The sequence below is a fragment of the Sciurus vulgaris genome, assembly GCF_902686455.1.
Source record: "Sciurus vulgaris genome assembly, chromosome: 1".
NCBI classification, from domain to species: Eukaryota; Metazoa; Chordata; class Mammalia; order Rodentia; family Sciuridae; genus Sciurus; species Sciurus vulgaris.
The window spans coordinates 47799109-47820703 of NC_136461.1; the positions used below are offsets into that span (position 1 = coordinate 47799109).

Consider the following 21595-nt stretch of genomic DNA (forward strand, 5'->3'; position numbering starts at 1 on the left):
GAATTGGAAAGGGATGCGAAAAGTTTCATACCACATTCCAGGCTCCCTGAATTCTTCAAACCTCAATAGGAATCCCTTTTACATAAATGAAGAAACTGAGACCCAGAGACATTAAGATCCCATGGGTTTATTACCTTCCACACACACACATTTTGCTGCTTCCTTTAACAGAGGAAATCTAGCTATCCATAAAGTGTAATGCAGTGGGGACAGGGCTCCATGTTATAAGAGAGGTATTAGATGATGTGGGAGAGCAGAGGAGAGAGATCCCTTCCAACCAAGAGGGTCAGAGAAGGTCTTGATAGAGCTCCTTGGGCCTGGTAGCATGGATTCTTTCTACCCCACATCAGATAGTTTCCTTTCTGTGCAAGCAAAATATATCTAGTTTTTTCACAAACATACACACATACACACACACACACGACGAGAGAGAGAGAGAGAGAGAGAGAGAGAGATGCTTCCTAGTACTCCACTTGCTTCAAATCAAAGCATCATGTGGAGGGAAGGTACCTGTCCAACCTCCTCCTGTGTCATCTGGACTGGTGCTCACCCAGCTTGTGTTCACAAACTCACACCACCTGGAGTGACAGGGAGCCTACAGACTCATGGTAGGACAATTCTGGACAATTCAGACACTCACTGAGAGTTATGCTCTTTGTCGAGCCATGGTCTGTGTCATGATGGTTCCCACCCACTGGTTCTATATTCAGCACTTTGGAACATCATCAGAATGGCTGACTTCCATGATCACATTAGCCCTACGATGCATAAAGACACGCTTCACATGCTTCCTGTTTGCTTCTCTTCATCAAGGTAGACATCCCTGATTCTCCCTCTCCATGTGAAGAGGTAGAAGTGCAGTGATTCTAGAACTAGACTAACAAGGTTTAAATTCTGGCTTCACCACTCATGGATGGTAGATCTTTGGGCAAGTTACTTCACCTCAAGGAGTGTCAGATTCTTTATTTGCCTAATGAAGATAATGACATCTATCATAGAGGGCTATTGCAGCAATAAATTGTAGTAATTCACATGAAGGTATTTTAAGCATGCCTGAAATATGTTAAGTATGTAAAAAATGCTACCTAATGGGAGACGGAAATCTTTAGTAATAAAGTATTATTTCCCTGTATGGGCGAAGAAAGGAATAAGCAGAGAGCTTGTTTGGAAGCATCATGGACTGAGCAAGTTCTCAGAAACCTGAGACAGTTACAGATGAACTGATATGTCTCAGATGCATTCTAATTACTACCTTTGAAAACTTTAGCAGAATCAGAATCATCTGGGGGTGGGTGATAAAACAGAGTGATAAGGAGGAAAACACTTTGGGGGGAAAAATTGACCAAATTATAATTATTCTATTGTCTGTACATGTGAATATGTAACAAATTCTGCAATTATGTATAATTTTAGTGCATCAATAAAAATAAATAAATAAGAGTGATGGGTGTGCCTCGAGTTTCTGATGCAGTAGGTCTGGGGTGGGGCCTGAGAATGTGCATTTCTAACAAGTCCCAGATGAGGTTGATCTTCTTTGTCAGACTTGGAGAAACACTGTTCTAAAGCTTATGTAGTGGTATGTAGGAAGTTCATAATAACACTCCCAAGCACTGTGCACCTGCATTTTATATCTAATCTCAACCAATTCTCTGAGATAACCACCTAATCGGGTCCTCTTTAGCGCTGAAGGCTCATTAATGTGCCCTTTTGACACAGTCAAAAGGAGAGCTGAGGTTGACATCCAAGTCCAATTGACCAAAAATCTGTGTTCTTTGAATCCCCATTTGGCAAAGGAGTAAACTGAGACACAGAGAGGTCACACCTTGCCTCGATTATATCTATAATAAGTAATTGAATTGGTTTTTAAGGCTAGGTCGGTCTGACTCCAAAGTACAAGCCCTGAGCTCCAGCTTCTGTGCACTACAGGGTATGTCGAAGGCCATCTCTATGCTAGCCTGGAACCTGGAACCTCTCCTCTGGTGAATAATTTTCATTCTATCCTGTCCTTTTTGCTTGATTTCTTTGAGTAATTGCCTCCTTTCTTCAGGCACTTGATGGGATAGACCTGGTTTTCCAGGGGATCGAATGACTTCAGCAGAAGAATAACTTTGAACAGGCAGTTCTTCATTTTTCCTTCAGCAAAAGAAATGTGGAAAGAAATGTGGCCTCTGCACACTTTAAATGGGACCATCAATTACTTGTACCTTGAATATGCAGAGCTCATTAGGGCTCTGCTGGCTGCAGGAGAGCACCTGGGCCGAGAAAAGTAAACTTCTCTGCTATTTCAACTCATGCTGCCCCTCCACAGTGGAGCCCAGACAGGGTTGCCAGGCTCTAATGTGACCAATTATTTCTGTCCTCAGTTACTAGGTCATAAATCCTGCCCTGACAAAGAGTCCCTGACTTCTTATGGAAGAAAGTTTGGTTTTAGGAACGACTGTACCTTATTGCTGTGGGACTCTGATGCTGTGGTTAGGACTCTTGGACTTGATGTCACAGTGTTGCTGGGACCTCATTATGGCCCTGTTAATAACCAACTGTGTGTGAGCATCACATTCTTGTCCTACTCTTCAGCAATAAATAGACTCCCACCCAGGCCTGCTCAAGTGTCTCCATGTTTGAGTCCATTAGAGGCCACTGAGAATATCTACATGCATCTGGTTTGATTTCCTAAAAGAAAAGTGCATACAGAATCTTTTCTGCTCCAGAGCCTCTGCACATTCTGTTGCCTTGACCAGAAAGTTCTTCCTCTGTGCTGTGCATACCTGGATTATTTACAATCTTCAGTTACTCCTCAAACATCACCTCTTCAAAGAGGTCTTTCCCACATCTTATCCAAAGTTTTCCTTGGAACATGTTTGAAGCATGGTCCTCTTCTATCTTCTTTGACCTAAATACAATCTAAACTTACCTTGTTTATTTCTTTAACAGCACAAATTACTATCTGATGACTTCACAGGCTACCAGGTTATTTTCGTGCAACCTTCTGAATAAGCATTTGCCTGCCCCCTCTGTGAACTGCACTCCCCTGAGATTGTGAGTCTTGCTCTTTAAAAATCTATGTCCTCAACTGCTCATCTGGAAATTCAGGTTTTTCAAATTCAACAACCAAAGCAAAGTGCAGGATTAAGTTGAATGCTAAGGGTAACACTGAGCTTGCATTCATTAACCTAGCTTTATTGTTTTTATTGGTGGTCATTACATGTTGTAAATCAGGTCTATAGTTTGAAAAAAGCAAGGAAAACAAAATGAGAAAAGAATCCTTGCTTTGAAGGAACTCAATCTAAAGGGAGAGAGACACAAAGTAGCTGACAATTATAGGGTGATTTGATAAATTTGCTGATACAGATAATAAAACTATATAGAGGTTTTCCAGCAGCTGGGCAGAGGCAGGGGTGAGGAGCAAGATGGCAGGCTGAGAACTTACAAACAGCTCAAAGCGGGTAGTATAGAGGAAGTGGAGATGAACGCGTGTTGACAGATCCCGGGGAGTTAGTGGACAGACCTCCTGGGTGCCTCACCATCTCCTTCCCAAGGTTGGGTGGTGGCTGTTTGCCTACTTGTCTATTCATTCATCACCTGGATCCTAGTTTCTGAATTTGTGGTACCACATGTTGTGCCTGCCCAGCATCAATACTCAGTTATTTGTTGAATGATCTTTGAACAAAGGGACAGATTTCAGGGTTCAGGTCACAGGTGCCATGGAAGTAGCCAGTGACAGAGACAGATAGCTGCAAAGTTGGAGACAGGAACCACCAAACGAAGGGGAGACGTAGGGCACCCCTGGATAGTGTGTAGACTTCACAAAGACTTGGCTCAGCGATTTGGCTAAAATAACACTAAAGTACAGAAAGAATTATTCTAACTTTACATGCAATAACCAAATAACATTTTAAGAATCTGATAGACAATTAACAAAGGAAAGTCAAAGTTGTTATTTTATAATTTTCCCATATTTTATCATTATATATGGCACTATCCATGTTTAGTTGTCTACCAAAATATAATATACTTACCAATAAATGGATAAATGACAAGAATCCCTTGGTAATGAGGGTTAAAAATACAGGGTTTAGAATCAAATGGATTCAATATCTGAATAGAGTTTTGCCACTTTCTATAGGACTTCAGAAAATTAAGCTAACTCTCTGAGTTTTAGGTGTCCTTTTCAAAAAATAAACTAAAAAGACAAGTTTTATTGAGGTGATTAAATTGCGCGTTCCATTATTTATTGCTGCCTATCAAACAACCACAAAATTTAGTGTCTTAAAACAATAATAACTAGGCATAGAGGTGCACACCTGTAATCCCAGGGGCTTGGGAGACTGAGGCAGGAAGATCACAAGTTCAAAGCCAGCCTCAGCAAAAGCAAGGTGCTAAGCAATTCAGTGAGATCCTGTCTTTAAATAAAATACAAAATAGGGCTGGAGATCTGGCTCAGTGGTCGAGTGCCCCTGAGTTCAATCCCTGGTACCCCAAATAAATAAATAAATAATGATTACCTCTCATGGTTCTGTGGGATGCCTGGGTGGTGCTTGTTAAGTCTCCTGTATAGCTGCATCCAGAGGTCAGCTGGAGCTGGAGTCCCCTGAAAGGTTAACTGGGCTGGATATTCAAGGTAGTTGAAGGTCAGCTAGTTGAGGTCAACTAGCTTGTAGTTGAGGTCAGCTAGGCGCTTAGCTAGGGCAGTCAATTGGATCACCTAAACACGGCTTCTCCAGGCAGCACAGACTTCCCATCCTACAACAACAGGGCTGTGATCCAACAAAACCCACGAGTCAGTACAGTCATCCTTCAGTATCTAGGACCCACATCAAATACTAAAATCTGCAGATGCTCAGGTCCCTTACATTAAATTCAAGTGGACTTCACTTTTTGATGTGAGGGGCAGTGTAAATACACAAGAAGGAAAGGAACGGGGAGTAGTCACATTCAGAGACTATTGATCAAGAAGTTCACAGCATATCATAGACACACAATGAGTACCAGTTCACTCCCCACCCCTGCATTTTCAATTTAACTCATTCTTTTAAAAAAATATTATATATATGTATATAAATTGCATTATATATATATATATTTATATATATATAAAGTCAGAGCTGAATAAAATTGGACTTTAAAAATGATCTAAGAGAGTCTTCTCTTATCCTATAGATGGGAAAACTGGAACCCAAAGGAGGGAATACTGAATCAGTGACTTATGTCTCTAGACTACATCCTAAGGTTTCAACATCATAGGTTCTCAGTAAGTGTTTGCTCATGAAACAAATGAATCATTGAATCTTCCTGTGTGTGCCTGTAACCAGTGACTTGGGAGGCTGAGGCAGAAGGATCACGATGTCGATATCAGCCTTGGCAACTTAGTGAGACCCTGTTTCAAAATAAAAAATAAAAAAACTGGGGATGTGACTCAGTGGTAAAGCTCCCCTGGGCTCAATCCCTAGTACAGGAAAAAAAAAAAAAAAAAAAAAAAAAAAAACAGAGAGAGAGAGAGAGAGAGAAAAGAAAGGTAAGGAATTTCCAGACAGCCTTACTGTTTTTGGAGTAATTTCCACATATACAACTGAGAGCCAAGGTGAGGCAGTGGAAATTTCCTAGACATTAGAATGAAAAGAGCTATGTTAGAATTCCAGCTCTTCTGCTTACTTTGTGATTTTAGGCAAGTTGCTTAACTTCTCTGAGTCTCAATTCCCTTAACTCTAAAGGTCTGTGAAGCACAGGTTGCCAGGACACTGTGTGATGCTGAGGTCATTAATGTGGAGTAGCGGATTCAAATTAGATGCTCAAATTACTATTTGGCTTCCACATTTATTTTTCATTAAATTTCACAAAAGCTCTGTGAAGCAAGCATTATAGTCCTATTCCTGGACTTGGAAACAGCCTCAGAAAGAGTGAGAGATTTATTTCATATAACCCAGTCAGCAAATCGCATCTCAGGGGCTTGAAACTTAGCTTTGATTCAACCAGGGAAGCACATTCCTCCCCATCACCCCTACCCTCACTGCCCACACCCCCATCCTTGAGATCTTCAGAGATCCTGGGCAGCAACAATTTGCTAAACACTTGACAGTTTCGGATTTTTTCCATAAGGGGGAGGGAAGTTTCCAAATTTAATCTGCCCAATAATCTAGCACATGGTCTAGCATTTAAAGTCATTGAAGTTTGCATGTTTCTTTTATCTTCAGTAGCACCTGAGAGAGAGGAAAGACAAAGATGATCATGACTACAGCAAAATGACCATAGCTTCCCTTCCTGCTCTGGGGAGAATACGCCCCATGGTGCTATGGGAAAAGAAAAATTAAAGGGAGCCCAGAACCACCTTTTGTAAAGCCAGCCGTGAACCTTCTCAAAAACTGTGACACCCCTGGAAAAGCAAAGAGTGAGTAACTAGAACAGAAGTGAGACTAAAGCCCCAGGGGTGGGTGGGAGATAAGCTCTCCAGTGGATAGAGTAGGGGCCAGCCCCCAAAGAAGCCTCCTCTGTGAGCCACTGCACAGAAGAGGTCACACCCCTGTCCCCCACCCAGCCCTTTTAATTGTGGAGCCTGGTCTTCATGCAGATGTTGACCTCTGCCTTGGAACTGGATACGGGGCCAGTACTGGGAAGAAGTCCACTCCCATCAGTGTGTGGCACAGGTTTTAGAAAGGTTATTTGGAGAAAAGCTCGTAGATCCCCTGAGGAACTGACTTGAGAGGAAAAGTATTTTCGTTGTTGTTGGTTGCTTTTTGGGTTGCTTTCCTCCCCAGATATCACCCCTCCCCTACTACCAAGAAAATGCACTTGGGAGTTTTCCATCTCTCCTCCCCTTTCCTTGGAGCAAGATTAGCATTTTCCAACATAATCCATTTCCAAAAGGTAAATAAAATACAAATTTAATTTAATTTAATTTAATTTAAAAAACAAAAACAAAACAAACGAACACATTTAAAAGGCAAAAAACAGTGATGTCTGGAAGGAGGAACTCACAGGCCTGAAAGAAATCCAGCTTCTACCTAGAAGGTCTGTGCACTGTCACCAGGAAGTCAGAAGACACAGGACACAGATTTAAGGACAGCTTAACCCCTTTATAAGCTGTGTGCCTTTGGACAAATGCCTTACTGCCTCTGAACTTTACTCACCTATAAAACGAAGGATGCTCCCCAGAAGAATGAGATGATCCCAGTAGCCATGCTCATAAAATGCTCCCCATGTAAAGTCATTATGAAGAAGTTGGCAGGCACACTCCCTTTTGTCTACAGGGTTTCCCTCTCTTCTCCCTGCCATTTATGCTTGGATATGCCCATGGAAGAAGTATATTGGTCCCAAAGATAATAGCAACTCTAAAAAGGAATACAAAGCAATGAAGAGAAGGAAGAACAAGCCTTCCAAATTATAGCAAGTGGCCAGTCTTGAACTGCCTTTCTTCTTTAAATTCTAGGTCACACTAGGTTACACTAGGTAACATGTTGGAAAGAACCCTGTCCTGGAATCCTGCAAAACCAGACCTAGGGACTGACCCTGGGCAAGTCACTCTCCTCTCGCTGAATCTCACACTTGTAACAAGGGGACTGGACCAGGGAGTCCCTAACAAAGGGTTTTGTATAAGATGAACTCCGCAGACCAGGCAGACTTGGCCTCAAATCTCAGTTCCCACAGCTTAGGACCTTGGACTTTATAAGTCTCGGTTCCTTACCTATGTAACAGGCTTAATATAGATAGATGCCTATCTGACAAGGCTATCCTAAAAAATTAAGTGAAATAAAAAAACATAAAGGATCCAATACTGCTCGGTTTATAAGTATTTAATGAAAGAAAGTGCTATATTATTAAAACTTTCATCTTCAATACTATGTTTACTCTAAAACTGTTTGGATTTCAGAAAAGTAAAGCTCTACCCCTGAGTTCTTCATGCTTTTTAACCAGAGGTTAGTCTTGGCAGGGGTGAGTTTTGAATGGCTGCCTTCTTTCAGGGGTCACACAGTAACCCCAAAGATAGGGCAATAAACTCATCTGCCCTACAACCTGGGAAGGCCCATCCTGCCCTCCCATGTCCTTTCTGGGGCCTCCTGTTTTTCTCCTTGTCTTGCCCTCTCTGGCCCAGGTCTGAGAACTGGAGCTGCTGCTTTCTGGGCTGATACTAGTCAGGCAGCCAGGAGGGAGAGGAAACCAGAATAAACATGTTTTGCAAGAGCAGGCTGGTTTAAGTGAAAGCAATTCTAAATAAGGACAATAGAGTCTTATGGAGCCAGCACGTTGGCTGTTGGCTGCTTGTCCGCAGCTTCCTGCATGAAGGGGTTTGCCATGGAAAACCAAAGGTCAGACTGATAAGCTGGAGGTGCCTGAGCCAGGCTGGCAGGGAGTGCAGGACAGGACCTCCTCACCCAGCATTTAAATCCATCATCAGCCAGAGAGTGGGAGTCCAGGGCAGGGAATCAGGGGACTCCGCCAGGCCTCCAACCCCAGCTCCTTGTGAGCTAATGCATCAGATTACCTATGTATCAAAAAGATTTAAAAAGAATAAAACATTTCTGTGTTCTCATGAAAATACAGAGACAATTATTTCAAGGTATTATAAACTATAAAGTGATTTGCAAAGCTCAAGCGTTCAAACTCAGCTCAACCACCTATTAGCTGTATAATCCTGGACAAGTCAACTTACTCTTCTGAAACTCATTTTCCTATTTTGTATGTTTCATACCTGTCCTGGATTCTAATGACCTCAGGGGCCATCACAGAAGCAGGGTATAGTAATTTAGTATATTACTTTCCTATGGCTGCTGTAAAAAGTTATCACAAACTTGGTTGTTTAAAAAACAGATATGTATTTTCTCACAGTTTCAAAGGCCAGAAGTCTGAAATCAGTTTTACAGGTCCAAAATCAGAGACTTGAAGCAAGAGCCCATTCTTGCCTTTTCCAGCCTGTGGTGGTTTCTAGCATTCTTTGGCTTGTGGCTGAATCACTCCAATCCCTGCCTCAGATCACACTGCCATCTGTCTGTGTCAAAGCCAATCTCCCTCTGCCTTCTTCTCAGAAGGACACCTTGATCCCATGGATAATTGAGAATAATTTCCTCATCTCAAGATTCTTAACTTTATTGCCTCTATAAGTCTTTGCTTTACAGGGCTTATTATCCTGGGTGTTCCATTATTCAGCTTGCCGTTAACTTCTCCTTGACTATTGAAGGGATGAGAAGTTTCAGAAGGATTCCATTATTAACAACTGTCTTGTGTTTCAAGCTGAGAGTTAGGAACTCTTGAGGCACACCTGATGATGTTGAAATTCTTTATACTGTCTTGGCTTGCATAGAACCTCTTCTTAGTTGCCTCTTTATCCCAACCAGTGATCCAGAAGAAGTACTGAGTTTTATGAATGGATAATTGGATGCCTGGAAATATTTCTAAACATTTCCATTTCATTTTGAGTATAATAGAGTGGTTGTATGTATAGACTGAAATCAGATGACCTGAGTGGAACCTTTACCAGTTGTGATACTTTGGGCAAGTTACTTAGCCTGAAATGCTCCAGTGTTCTCACTCATACAATGAAAATAATTATTTGATCTATCACATAGGGAACTGTAAGGAATTAATTATCTATGTCAAGGATTTGCACAGTGCCTAGCATATTATAAACACTTGTATTTTATATATACATAAGCATATATATAAATATACATAAAACCTATTATTAACTGTAAAGGTGTTTCAAGTTTAATTGAACATATCCCTTGTATATATTAATAAATTGAATTAATTTGGAGGGGAAGGAATAATGGAGAAAAGGTCTTGGAATATATCTTCACAATTATATTTAAGAGTGAAAGTGGAGCTAGAAATGTGTTTTCAGACTTAAGCTAAAGAATTCCATGAATTGTTTTCCTCTCTATATTCTACCTGAATTCCCCCCAGGATCAAGATTGGGTTCTGCCTCTAGATTTTATTTCTTGGTAAGAAACTGATGGGCTGAGGCCTTTCTTGCAGGGAGTTCTTCAGTACTTGTTTTCTAAGCACCCATGACCAAGAAGCTATCTGAACTCCCTTCCTCTGGAGGTGGGTTGAGGTGAGCCTGGACCAGCCACCAGAGCCCCATGGTCCAAGGCAGGATTCTAAGCACAGCTGTGGCTACATTCATTAGATGGAGCGGGGTAAGGCTGAGAATGGCAATAGATAAAATAATGTCTTCATCAAGGAGAACTGAAGAGATAGCAAAAATTGCATACCAAAAAAAAAAAAAAAATTGCATACCAAAGCCCAAGGGGTCAGAAGGCCTTGGGAATGATGGGAAGCTAAATGAGAAGAAACACCTGGAATAAATGTTGCTGTGATTGACTTTTCTGTACTGGATTTGTGAGAGCATATTTTTAAAGAACCCAATTTAAAGGATAGTATGTTCTACTAAAAAAAAAAAAAAAAAGTCATGTAACAGTGGATTTGAGGTGGACCAAGAAACTGCAGTTTTAGAGGTGCAACAAGGCAGGGAGAGAAAGCAAAAAGTTCAGCTCAGGGGCAAAGGGTGGGCATCAGTTAGGGAAGTGCTCCAAAGTGACACAAGGCAGGTTTGCAAGTTTCCTGTGACCACCAGCCCTTTGAAGAATCAAATGAAAGAGACCTCAAGAGGTTATCTGATTTAGAGCTCTGCCTTCAGGGCCTGCTTCTCCCCACTTTATAGATAAGATTGCTGAGGCCCAGAGAAGCACAGGAAGTGGTGGTGGGGAGAAAATGATAACACATGTCTTTCTGCTTGTTAATACTTTCTACTTTCAGATGGGATACATAAGGAGAAGATGCAGCTTTTAAAATCGTAGCTGCTAGTATTAGCTACGATTGTATTAGCTAAAAGTATGATCAGTTTAGGGTAACAAAAATCAAGGTAACCATGGGTTCAACAGATAAAAATGTATTTCTGGGTTGTGAAAAAAAAATCTAGAGACATTTATACATAATGTTCGTTAAAAGCACTATTCACAATAGCCCCAAATTAGCAACAACCCAATGCTCAATCAACAGATGGAAAAATAATGTGGTATGACCGTACCGTGGGATAATATTCAGTCACAAAACACGCCAAGTGACAGAAACCAGAAGCAAATGATCACCTGTGATTCCATTTATAGGAAATGTCCTTAAGAGGCAAATCCATAGAGGCAGAAAGCAGGCTGGTGGTTGCCAGGGACTGATAGGAGGAGGGCATGGAGGTGATTGCTTAATGGGGATGGTGTTCCCTTTGGGAGTGATTAACATGTCTTGGAACTAGGAGGTGAGTGTTACACAATATAGTGAAAATAATAAATGCTGCTGCTTTGTGCACATTACAATGGTGCATGATCAATTTTGTGTCATATGAATTTTGCCTTGACTTGAAAAATGAAAAAGAAATTCAGAGGCAGGTAATTCAGAACTGCTAGGCAGCTTTATGAAAACTTTGGAGATTTGATCTCCATCTATCTTACAGTTCAGCCATCTACCACTTTTACCTTCTACCTCATAGTTCAAAAGAGCCTCTCTGATAATAACAACTGAATTTCAGTCATCAGGAAGGAGAAAAGAACAATAGGGGAATTAGGGAAAGACCCTGAAGAGGTGACATATTAGTTGAAATTTAAAGAATGTACAGAAATTAGCCAAGGGAAGAATGGCAAGGAAGAGCTTTCCGGAAAGATTGAGTATATAGGCCTCAGGTCGGGGAGTTTAGTGGGTGGGGGAAAAGGAAGATGTCCTGCGGGGCTGGCACATGGGGAACAAGGAAAAGAGCATTGGCCGGGTGGGCGTGGAGGGGATTACCCAGCCCACAGTGGTCCCTGTCTGGAGGTGGCAGTCTGTTATCTTTCCCCAGTCTTACTCATTTTACCGCACCATCCTCCTGTACCTGGAGGAAATGGATTCAATAGAAACAATCAAATGCAAGAAGAGTCTAGAGAGGCGTCTGGTATGCATAGAAGCACAGTGTATCTTCCAGACAAGTACTCTTTGAAGTTATTTACCTCAAAAGCAGCTGCTAAGGACCCCTGCCTCCCAACGGTACATTTTACTGCTGCGCTTCCAGAGGTTCTCTCCATTGTCTCCTCCTTCAATGACCTCATTCTCAGTGCCACTGAGAGCCAAGGTAAATCGTGCAGACTTACGGCCAGGGCCAGCTGCAGACATGTGAACTGGTTATTTGTCTCCCTTGGTCCCAGGAGAACGGTGTTTGGGGTAACAAGGAGGAGGAGGAGGCCGTTGCCTTCCGTCACTGTGCCCACTGCTCACTCTGTTTTGACTTTGATAGGAGCTTTGTGTGCCAAGGAGCACAGCTGGGGCCAGCCTGCCCTGGCTGAACTTCTCATGGCTGAAGAGGGGAAGTAAGGGCCTGCTGACTTCAGCTGGGGCTCCAAGACAATTTGGTGTACTCTAAAGATACCACTATTTGTTGAGATGTTTGAGAATGGCAGATCTGGAGATCTGAGTCCTGAATCAGTGAGATGACTTCCCAAGGGCAGACCCTGAAGGTCAAGGTACCTTGGTCAGCTGGAGAGTTATAGGTGACATTACTAAATGTTTTTATTTTTTGGTACTAACTTCCCTAAACTCCTCCAAATTGCTGAATTTTGGCCAGTAAACCTGAGAGCAGAGAGATAGAAGATAAGTATGCAAAAATCAAAAAAGTGGAAACTTTAATACTAACCTTATACGGGAGAGTATTTTCCAGTGTGCTCTCATTTGGGCATAATAAATTACTGCCAATGAATTGCTAAACCATGTGCTTAACTCTAACGTACTTTATATGTTAAAACTCATTTTTGTCTTTGTCCAAATGCTATAAAGGTAGTCCATTTCTCTCCACTTCACAGTTGTGAAACTGAGACTCTGAGAGGTGATGTAATTTGCCCAAAGTCACCCAGCTATCAAAACCCAGTTGTGTATCACCTCAAGGTCCATGCTCTTCATCAACAGTCAATATCTTTACTCTTTTTCTTTAAACTCTACTGTCCAGCATTTGCCTCTTTAGACAGAGATGGAATTATTTTTTTATAGCACTGGAAAAGATTTGAAGAAATCACAAAATTCCAATTTGATTAAGACCAGAAAGAGGGTAGATGAAGATGTGAAGCCAAAATGAAGGAGGATAATTGAGAGGAGTTCAAGGAGAAGCAGAGGCTCCTTCTTCCTACCTTCTGCCACGCTGCAATGATATGCAAAGCTCCTGATATAGGCTAGATGGTTTCCATTCACCCCTGCACATCTGCTCTCCACTGCACTCACCTGCAACATGGACACTTGCCCTACTCATGGAAGGGGCCTATTGCCTTCTCCACTTACCATGCTGTACTGTGAGTACAGCAGAGTGTCTCAAGATTTGGGGGCTCCCTGGACTTCCTATATCTTAAGGTAGAGCTAGTCTACCAGCTCTCAGAGGTCTAGGAGCCAAGTGTTCTTAGAACTCATCCACCCATGACTTCTAGTTGGGTTTGAAGGAGCATCCTCAGGAGATCTGAGGGCAAGAGAGAGGTTAGGGCATGTATTGCTGGCTCCCTCCTCTGGAGCCACCGTGGGTTCCTCCCATCAGCTGCCTCTCTGCTGAGGCCACAGCACAGCCCTGACCCTCTCTATGGGCTCTGTTACACGCCAAAGCTGCTTCACCACTCCATATGTTTCCCTTGACATCATTTATATCTTTGTTAACAGTCCCTTCATTAATCTCTTCTCAATGAAGAGTGAACCGACTGCTTCCCATTAGGACCCAGGACAACTCAGTATGAGAGCTTTAGGTCTGAAAGAGACGTCAAAGTCTTCCACTCCTGCAGTTCTCAAAACTTCATTTTTACTCACAGAAATCTAGTAAGAATCCCTGCTATAAAACCTATAAAGTCCTGGAGGGCCATGGAACCCTGCCCAAAAGCTCTCCTCCAGGGATTGTAGGACACACGCCGTGAAGCCCGCTGACCTGGTCCAAACCCTCACTCCACATGAGGGGAGAGGCAGCTGGCAAAAGTTCCAAAGTGCCCCTTGTCAGCCCGAGCGGGTCTGATTTATGCCCTAGGCCTTCATCAACGGTTTGCCTCAATATCTTCCAAAGTGTAAAGTCCCGTAAATCTTCCCTGGGAGCGACGACTCGACCGCCAGCCCGTGTTATACAAACACACAGAAATGTCATTAAGGCAACAAACAGCCCCACTGGCCCGGCAGAGGCCTTTTCTGCCAGGCTCAAGTTACCTAAAATCAATATTTGAACAAGGACAAAACCACATGTTTTCAAAACCAAATTAGAGGGGCCCAATACCAGGCCTGGAGATGTGGTTACAGCAGGCGCGTTCCAGCTGGCCCTGGGGACTCTGCCATCATGCCTAACTGGTCTGCCCTGGCTCTGACAACCTCACATAGTCCCTGGACTTATCCTTTGTGTCTGATCTTACCTGACAGGTGACACCAAGGGACAGAATAAATAAGAAATGTGAATTTTTACAGAGCCAAGCATGGAATTGAATTGATAAAGACAGTGAGGTGTTATCCTTGTGCACCCTTCTGTCCAGGATCTCTTCCAACTCAACCTTAATACATAGGAGTCCCAAAGTGAGTCCCCAGACCATGAGACTCAGCTCTCAGGGAACTCACAGTACAGCATGGCAGGCAGAGGAGACAATAGGCCACTTCCATTCAGTAGGGAGAGTGCCAGTGTTGCAGATGAGTGCGGGGCACGTTGAGCAGGGACAGGTAACCCAGACCCCCAGCACCTAAGGTGACTTCCAAGGCAAATATGCTAAAAGGCATCTTATCTAAACTACTCTTGTGACTTTTCTATGTCCACAGCCCCAGCAAAGCAGCCATGGGGAGCAGATAAGAGGGGAGAAGACCTTGCCTTCTCCCAGAAGGGAGATGCAGCCTCTCTGAGAAGAGAATCTTCTCTGATGGGCTAGTGGGGAGTAGGAAGGGAGCATGCCCAGCTCAGCTTCTCAGGGGCCTCTCTTTACAGAACCAGCCTGCCCATAGTCACCCCACCTCCACCACTCAAGCATGCACCTTGGTTCAATCCTCAGATTAAAAAAAAATTAAATTATTTCATTCTCTGCTTAAGTAGAGGTGTCATGAGTGGAGGCTCCAGGTGCAAGTCTCTGGCACAGCCCATTTTCAAGTGGAATTCTCTGTTAACCCCATCAAGCTCCTCTGTGTTCTGTGTTCCAGAACCAGGCAATGGAGTCACCATCTTCCTTAGGTTGGTGCTCCAGGTCTTCTATGGTCCTGCAGGTTGCTATGACTGTCTGAACGCCCTGCTTGCCCAGCTGCACCATGCTTCTCGACAGGTTGTTCCCAGCAGAGACAGTACACTCGCCCATGTCTCTCTGCCTGTGTGCATCCAGTCAGTCCTTTTGTGGAAAGGCCTATCCCCATTCACACGTTGAAGGCATGATCTGCCTTTAGCCCACTAAATCTCACATTCTCATTTCTAGGTAGGACAATGGGACCAATTCAGATTTAGCTTAATGTCCCCTTTTCCAGGATGCTTCTCTGAGTATTCTCCTAGAAAAACTGGACACACTCTGCCCTCTATGCTTGTTTAGAATTCAGCTATGGGCTAGGGAGATAGCTCAGTTGGTAGAGTGCTCGCCTTGTAAAGCACAAGGTCCTGGGTTCAATCCCCAGCACCACAAAAAAAAAAAAAAAAAATTCAGCTATTACTGGGTCCTGTGCTCTGTTACTGCTTGTTTACCTGCCTCTCTTTGGAATAAGAATCACACTTCATTCATTCTTTTTTTTTTTTCCTTTAACCATTCATTTTGAAAAACTGACATTGAGTGAGTTCAATTCTGGGCTGCATACTGAGCACTGAGGGTACACACATCCTGTCTTCCAAGATTATTATATGAAAGAAAAAAAGGAATGCATATTTCTCTTCCACAAAACAAGGAGTGCCAGAAAAGAATCTGCCTAGAGGAGCAGGAAGGGCTTCCTAGAGGAAAATTTCATTTTAGGAAAGGTAGAATTTAGTCAAGTAGATGTTAAAAAAAAAAAAAAAAATTAAATAGGAAAAGACCTAGACAGAATTAAATAGCATTCATGATCTAGAAGCTTGAAATGGTCCATCTTATAAGTATAGTCATGCACCACGTGACATTTGGATCTGTGATCAACTGCATGCAGAATGGTGGTCCCATACAATAACAAAGGAGTGAAACATTCCTATCACCTAGTGATGTCATAGACATCATTACATCAGAGCACAATGCATTACTCAGGTGTTTATGGTATTGCTGCTGTAAACAAACCTGCCATGCAGACAACCCTATAAAAGTATAGCACCTACAATTATGTAGAGTATGTTATACTACACTTCTTATCATAGTTTTAGAATATAGTATTTATATTTATACAAAAATATTTACCTTCAAGCAGTATTCCATGTTACATCAACAGCAACCTCATGTGTTTCAGGTTCACAATATCTCTTGAAGCTTCCAGAGGCCACCTCAAGGATGGACTTGTAACATCTATGTATGTGTAAGTCCACTCCATGATGTCCACAAGGTAATAAAACCACCTAGCAGAGCATTCTCAGAATGTGTCCCCATCATCAAGCTGCACATGACTGTAGTTCAGAATGGCCAGAATAGTAAATGAGATAAAAATGACACAGAAGGGCCAGGTGAGATGGAACTAGAATGAGGAGAAGCCAGATAGTGAGGGTCAGGTGTGGGCCAGGTCGTGGAGGGCTATGCATGTTGTACTTAGGGAGCCTGTACTTTATTTAGTAAGGAAACGTGTTTAGAAAGAAACCATGTTGTTGAAAGGTCCTACTTAGAGTTGTGAATTAAATAGATTAGTTACCTTTGCTTTTCCAGTGCTGATAAGAGCAGATGATAAATAAACATTTAATGTTCAATTTGAACATCCTAACCTGTTTCAGGGTGCTCCAGAATCCTGGAAGTAAGACTGCTCTGCAGTGGGGGAGCAGCCACTTTCTCCTGCAGGCAGAACTTGCCATTAACCACCTGAATCCATTCAAAGTACTGGGAATCAGCATCTACTCTTCAGTTCTCATTCTGATCCCCTATACCCTAAATAAATAAGGTTAGGCACAACATGTACAATGGATGTACCCTACCTCCCATCCGTTGGACAGAACCTGAAATTCCCATCTATTTATTGCCTGAATCAGCTCCTTCTTCATCATCAGGCTGTTCCTTTTAAGACTCTGAGATAAGTAATATATTGGTCATGGGTCTCCAGAGATGCAGAACTATAGGAGAGACGGATAGATGGACGGATAGATAGATAGATAGATAGATAGATAGATAGATAGATAGATAGATAGATAGATATATAGATAGATATGTGTGTGTGTGTGTGTGTGTGTGTGTGTGTGTGCTTAGAAAGAGAGAGAGAGAGATTCATTATAAGGCATTTGCTTATACAGTTATGGAGGCTCAGAAACTCTACGATCTTCTGTCTGCAAGCTGGAGAGCCAGGAAAGCTGGCAATATGGAATTCCTGAGATACATAGGGCCAGTTGTGCAGATTCTAGTCAATGTCACTATCTGAGAATGAGGAATGTGGAAGGCAAGAGATAGACATCTCAGTGTACATAGTCAAAGAAGATGTCCACTCTTTCACTACTTCTTTGTTCTATTCAGGTCTTTGGTGAAATAGATCACTGAAGAGGACCATCTGCTTTATGTGGTCCACCAATCCAAATGCCCAACTTTTTTGGAAACACCTTCATAGGCACACCCAGAAACAGTTTGACTAGTCATCTGGACTTCCCATGCCCAGTTAAGTTGGCACACAAAATTAATCATCACAGCAGCTTTCGAAATAGTTCTCAATGATCCCTTGTATTAGTTAGCTAGGGCTTCCATAACAAAGTACCACACAAATTGTGTGACTTACACAACAGAAATATATGATCTCACAGTTCTGACAACAAGATTTCCAAGATCAAAATATTGGCAGGGTTGGTTCTTTCTAAAGTCTGTGAGGGAGAATCTGTTCCAGTCCTCTTTCCTTGACTTGCAAATGACTATCTGAATGTTCATATGGCATTCTTTTCTTATGTATATCTACCTCCAGATTTTCTGTTTCTATAAGGATAGTAGCCATATTGGATTAGGTCTTACCCTATTGACCTCATTTTGACCTCATTACCTCTATAAAGTCACATTCTGAGGCACTGAGTGTTAGGACTTCCACATATGAATATGATTGGGCATATAAGCAGGTTTGGGCAGAGGGATAATTTGAACCTTGATGCATGGTTGACCAAAACTCAGTCAATCCAGCAAGGGACTCTAGAGTTAATTGTCCAACAGTGATGTCTTCCATCTGGCTAGGCTATTTTGGCCTTTATGCACTTGTCTTGCTTAGTACCAATGACTACAAGTGTGTGATTTCAGGCAAAGCATTTTTCTGCAGGTCAGGCTGACCCTAGAGGAACAAACAGCTAGAGACTGCCCAATAATTATACTCCTGGCATCTGGGCAAGCCTTTACTTGAAGGGGCATCTGGATGGTAGATCTCTGTCTATCATAAATGAGTGGGCACATAACTTAGAGGGTCATAATAATGACTTTTAGGAGAAGATGACTCTGAATCCTGAAGGAATAGGAAAATAATATTCAAAGCCAAGAGCTAAAATCAGGAATTTTGATGGAGAAGGATAAAAAGATAAGAAGAAACTGAGATTAGTGTCTTAGGCCATTTTGTGTTTCTATAACAAAATATCTAAATCTGGATATTTTATAAGAAAAATTAGTTTATTTTGACTCACAGTTTTAGAGGTCCAAGACCATGTCATCTGTGTCTGCTTCTGGTAAGGACTTGATGGCTAGAGTGTCTGCAAGAGAAAGGTCACATGGTGGGAGAAGAGGCAATAGACCAGGGAGGGGCCAAGTTCACTCAGTTACAAAACCCATTCTGGTGATAACTAATCCAGTCTCCCAAGAGGGACATTAATGCCTTTCAAGGGTGTTGCCCCTAGGTCTAACTATCTCCCTGAAGTCTCCACCACTTCACTATTGTTAACGTGGGAGAGTAAAGCCTCAATATAAATTTTGGTGGGGACAAATTACACTCTGACCATAGCCATAGCTACAACAATATTTCCCTACCTTCCTACACTCCTGTGATTTCTTAATATGCTAAATATTTTCATGAAAGACAGCCCTTGCAGCGATCTGAATGTTTGTGTCTCCCTGAGTTCATGTGTTGAATCTTAATCATTAAGGTGATGGTATTAGAAGGTTGGACCTCTGGGAAGAGATTAGGTTGCCCCTTCCAACGTGTGAGGACATGTAGAAGACTTTATCTATTAACCAGGAAACGGACCCCCAACAGACACCAGATCTGCTGGTGCTTTGATCTTGTGCTTGTCAGCTTCCAGAACTGTGAGCAATACGTTTGTGTGGTTTATAAATTACTCAGTGTCAAGTATTTTGTTACAGCAGGATAAAGGAACTAAGATAATATTTTATTTCCACCTCGCTTTCTTCTTTCTCCTGCCACAAAGCCTTTGCAAAGAAGAGATTATAAGTAAGACACCATAAAGACAGGAAGCCTGTATCAACACAAAAATACATGAAAGGTTTTCTAAGAAAGTCTGTTAGCATTAGGAAGAAAAATACAGATTTGGTTTGATGCTGCACTCTTAAGAATCGGAAGGCCCCAAAGCTTTATAGATCTAGCCGCTGCCACTTCAGGTTGACCTGAGATTCTGGGCAGGGGAGGAAGAAGTAGAGTGAGAAGTAGGTGAAGAAAAAGAAGAGGAGATGCAAAGAAGGAAGAAAACCCCCAATGTCCACATGAATTGAATTCAGTTGGTGTGTTGAGAAAATACAAGTTGCATGCCATCTCCATTATAGGATTAGATATAAAAGGATTTTTTCTCTGATGATGAGATGTACCCACCAACTCTTCCAGATATTTTGTTGATGATGAAGGCCAGTCTTTTCTGGGCACTGGAGACTGCTGAGGATTATGACAGTCCTTGCAATAGCATCACTCACAGCCCAAGGTGATGGCAGGCAATCAAATAGAGAAGTATAATGGAGGATAATTGCATGATAAACTTAGTACCTTACCCAGACTTTGATTTTCAGCAGGACTTCCCAGAAGAGATGTAGAAGAGTTGAGTTTTAAAATGTGGGTCAGAGTTATCCAGACAATGAACAGGTAACAAGAGAAAGACTTAATAAAAGAAGAAAGGAGGAGGAGGAAGATGAAGAAGAGAATACCTTTCTTGGCAGAAGGATCAGCTTGTTGAAAGAGCCCGGTCATGAAAAGCTTGTGTAGCTCAGTGTAGTTGGCCATAGGAGTGGGAAGGAAAGACAGGCACTAAAGCAAGATTTGGCTCATAGACGACCTTGTGTGCCAGTTTAGGCATTGAAACTATATTCTGAATAATATGGGACCCATAACATTCCACAGAACTGTGATCTTAAGTCACTGAGATGGAACTACTGGAATTTCTTGGATGGTTCCAGCAGCTTACCTCTGGGTCCTAGGCTCTGATGTCTGGCCCCAAATTTATGCAGTCTTTGGCTTCTTGCTCTGCCTTGGGATCAGAGACTGACTCCCCTGGCTCATAGGATGGGCTTATTTTCATGGTATTGGGCCACTGGGTGGAGCCTCTGTAGGTGGGTCCTTCCAGCAAGGAACTGCACACCCATGATGTCAGAAGGGTGGGGCTCAGGGAATGGAGTGGGGTGTAACAGCTGCTGTGGCAGTCCCCCCTTCCCCCTTCAGAAAATTCAAACCACTACCCAAGTTTCCGAGCAAGGAACACTTGAATTTTTGGAGAGATTTAACTTTCCTAAGACCTAAGTTGTTCTTAGAGACTATCGGGTTGTGAAAAGACCTCAGGCTTTATTGTTGAACTGATCTAGATTGGATCCTGGTCTTGTTACAAACTGGAAGAACTTTGCCTCAGTTTCTAGAGCAGTAAGCAAAGATAATGATATCTTTCTCACAGGGTTACTAGGTATACCAAAGTGGGGGAAAACCATGAATCTTTAGCAGTACATACTCTGCTTCCAGAGAACTTTCTTCTTGTGGTCTTTGTCTTATTGGTCATCAAAGGCCAGCTCAGTTCAACTCTTCTTCCCCAATAACAGAACTGAGAAAGTATTATGTGAAATCATGAGTGCCATTGGCCAAACTAAGAAAATTGATTCATTTCCTCAATTATTTTAGTAAATGATACTAAGTCGGGCACTGTGAATTTATGAAATCAAACTGCAAAAAGCCCAGCACTCAAAGTAGCAAGACCCAAGCTCCTATCTTTCTTTGTGCCTTTGGTCAAGTCACCTTTCTGAAAAATAAGATCCCTTCCAGTTTCAATGGTCTCCAGAAAAGTTCATAAAAGATTAGATTCTAGCAAGTCAGGCTTATTGGAAAATAGTAAATTGAACACCAAAGGGTGTCTCTCCTTATCTGTTCATAAAAGTTCCGAGTTTCCATGCAGTCCTGCAGCTAAGGAAGAAGAAATTCTTCCACGGGAAAAGAGTTAAAAAGTTCATGCTTCAAGAATGAATCATAAAATATTCCAAGAATGTCAGAGAGAAATATGACATACCCCAGAGGACCCCCAGGGAGAGTGAGAGAGGAGAACAGCTGGAGCTGTTGCACGCTGAGCCCTGCACAGTCTGTC

At 42.3% G+C, this 21595-nt stretch overlaps 1 long non-coding RNA gene across 1 annotated transcript; it reads right to left on the reverse strand.

Annotated features, from left to right (window-relative positions):
• Positions 1–4651: 4651 nt before the first annotated feature.
• Positions 4652–20542, reverse strand: LOC306658309. The gene is made up of 3 exons (XR_013763022.1): positions 20438–20542; positions 7122–7322; positions 4652–4754 (listed from the first exon to the last, which is right to left on the reverse strand). It is a non-coding gene; the product is annotated as an uncharacterized lncRNA (long non-coding RNA).
• Positions 20543–21595: the final 1053 nt, after the last annotated feature.